Genomic DNA, 2,842 nt, shown 5'->3' with positions numbered 1-2,842 from the left:
GGAATTGAGTCCTAAATCCAAAGTTCATTATTGAAGTTAGGAGTTGTAACTGGCTTATCTTGCGCTATTTGTTATTTGCTGAGATAAATGGAAAGTGTCATGACACTGTAGCTCACCTTGGGTGTGATAGAAGGGGAGGGGGATATAGTAAGCGAGAGTTATATGGGAGAACTCCCAGTTATATGCTATCTCCCATTATATACTCTTGATAAATGATGATAGGGCATAAGTTTTGATGCCGAAATAATGTTTCAATCTGCAAGGTCGTGAATCGTTGCGAGAGATGGCGCTACGCCTAATGATCGCCTTTTTGGTTTTCAATATTGCGCAATAAGAACATGAAATATTCGGCAGTGGGGGCGGAGCGTACGACAGGCGTATTTAATGTGCGTCGCGAGGGTACGGGTCGCCAGTCCAGTTCGCTTTATACTTTAACGAGACAAGTGGCGGCGGTCGCCGGCAGATTCGAAATACGGCTTGAAATAAATTCACGTTTGAGAGTTTTAGATGAGCAAGACCTACCCTGAGACCTAAACCTACCTAAATAACCCTAACTACCTACCTAATCCTAACCTCTAACCTACCTAACGCAAATGGGGGTTGAACGACGACGGCGGGGCGTACCTCGCCACTGCGTAACTATTTCCAGTCCAAATTACTGTAACGAAAGAATCTAAAAACAAATTACACGTATTAGTATGATTGTAGAGTTGTTAAACATTTCGATGAAATAGATTGGTAACAGGAGTTTCATCTCTCCCTTTAGAAGCTAACAACGGGTTTTGGGGTAGCCTGTACACCCTTCACATAGTCATATAAATTAACCGAAATCAAATGAATTTAGTGGCCATTTTCATTTCTGCGAAAGTGGGCGCTGGCTCGAACAGTAGGCTTCGACTAGCGTGCTCCAACTGGACGTTTCAAATCTCTCATAGGAGCTAACACTGGTATGCAGTTGAACATGTGGTCAAACGATTCTTGAGTTATCGTTGACGTAGGGCAGCCACTGAAATGCATATGAAATTGCCAAAATCTACTTAATTTGCGATTTTAAAACATTATCACAAACGGTGTGATAATACGTTTTGGGGCCAGTCCTTTCATTACATACTAGAATGAGCAAAATCGTTGAACCTGAAGATTATGCCATTTCAATTTTTGCCAAAAGTGGACGTGCGCTCGGAAAAAGTAGGTCGATGGCGTGCCTCCAAAGTGGCGGGGTCAACCTGTCTCTCTTATAGGAGTAAATATATGCAATTTGAAATGTGGGTCAAACGGTTCTTGAGTTATCGTTGACCATAGGCGAATGAAATGCATAGTCAAAATTGCCAAAATCTACTAAAAATTTTAAATACTGAAAGTCATAAGCAATAAGTTCACAACCACTGTGTCCTATTTGCAGTTTAGGACACCAGCAACTATGGAGGATACCACACAGGGAGTGAAATTTGAAGCAGGTAAGTGGGTTGTGTCTCCAGAAATGAGAGCACTGTTTCCTACTTCCTGAAAGGTTTCGGTGTACACTTGTGGCTTGTACTTTGTGGCTGACCGCATAGCCGACACGATAACCAATTATTAAACATTTAATTGAGAAACCCGATTTACAAAAATAACTTTTCATCAATATATGTCACATTATGAATCATACCACTGTGATTAAAACCAGTAGCAAGACGTAGAGACTTCAACAGAAAATTGCAATCCAGTTTATTGTGTGGGTGCTTGAATACCTCAAATTAACTATAACCTCTTAAATTTTAGCAACTGCTTTATGATTATTGTATCCGAGCTTCTACGTTTAAGCAACAGCATCATAATTCTGTAATTCTAGCTCCCACGTTCTATGTGCTATTTCCTATGAATTCTAGAACCTATAGGTCGGAAATCCTAGCTGCATCTGTGTTCCTTGATTCTGCCTCACTATCATAGCAACCTGCAGTGTAGCTGCAGCTTTTCCCTGTAGTGTTCTCTCATGTCTAAGAAGATGTTGTGTTTACAGATACAAAGCTGACTCGCAGCCAGGCTGGAGGTGATGCGAGGGATGAAGTTGAGGAGGATGAGTACGGTGACACGTGAGTATTCCATGCAGTATGCATTTATCAGCATTGATCTTCGTAACGAGTATAGGTGTCTGTTAAAAATTACAATTAAAAAAAAAATCCTTTGCAATATAGGGGAACGAATTACTCCAGCTGTCTTGCGTAAACTGAAAACAACTTGGCCGGAGGTTTTCTACATTGCACTTACTTAGCTACTAAGCCTGTGCATACTGGTTACATATATATTATAGCAGTTAGGAGACCAAGGGGCGAGTTAAAGGTCAAGGTTCATTGTATTTAGGGGGCAGTTTTACTCTTTGTGTGTATGAAATGATGCGAGTATGCACAAGTATTTTAATGTGTGCCTGTCTGCGACTGATAATCGTTGACTGCCCTGCATTCATTCATCATACATTCCTAAATTACTGCAGCACTAAACTGTGTCCCAACATTACTTCCATGCAGGGAGCTGCATTCGGCCGTCTTGTCGAGGAATCTGGATGAAGTGAAATCTGTTGTGAACAAGTTGCACCAGGATAAAGACTTCGCTGCCGTCGACGCTCGAAACTGTTCGGCACAGGTGAGTTGAAATGATTACATCACCGTAAATAGTAAAAGTAAAACAATTATGTCCACTTTTTCACGAAATGTAAGTGATTCTGTTTACTTTTTATTGTTAAATTTCTGCATTATACTTCCTATGTTGCTATTCCGTTTGATGTGAACAAACATTCGTGCCTCATACATAGTCCATAGCAAGCATTTAATGTCGTGATCAATATATCAAATCGCCCAGGTTTTTT

At 40.7% G+C, this 2,842-nt stretch overlaps 1 long non-coding RNA gene across 1 annotated transcript; it reads left to right on the top strand.

The window, feature by feature from the left end:
* The first annotated feature begins 1,379 nt into the window (after positions 1-1,379).
* LOC106820282 lies at positions 1,380-2,614 on the top strand. Its single transcript, XR_001395606.1, has 3 exons — positions 1,380-1,457; positions 2,000-2,072; positions 2,505-2,614. It is a non-coding gene; the product is annotated as an uncharacterized LOC106820282 (long non-coding RNA).
* Positions 2,615-2,842: the final 228 nt, after the last annotated feature.

This window comes from Priapulus caudatus, unplaced genomic scaffold, assembly GCF_000485595.1.
Source record: "Priapulus caudatus unplaced genomic scaffold, Priapulus_caudatus-5.0.1 Scaffold9488, whole genome shotgun sequence".
Lineage (NCBI taxonomy): Eukaryota > Metazoa > Priapulida > Priapulimorpha > Priapulimorphida > Priapulidae > Priapulus > Priapulus caudatus.
The sequence above is the reverse complement of the archived record's forward strand: the minus strand, read 5'-3'. Positions and strand labels throughout refer to the sequence as shown.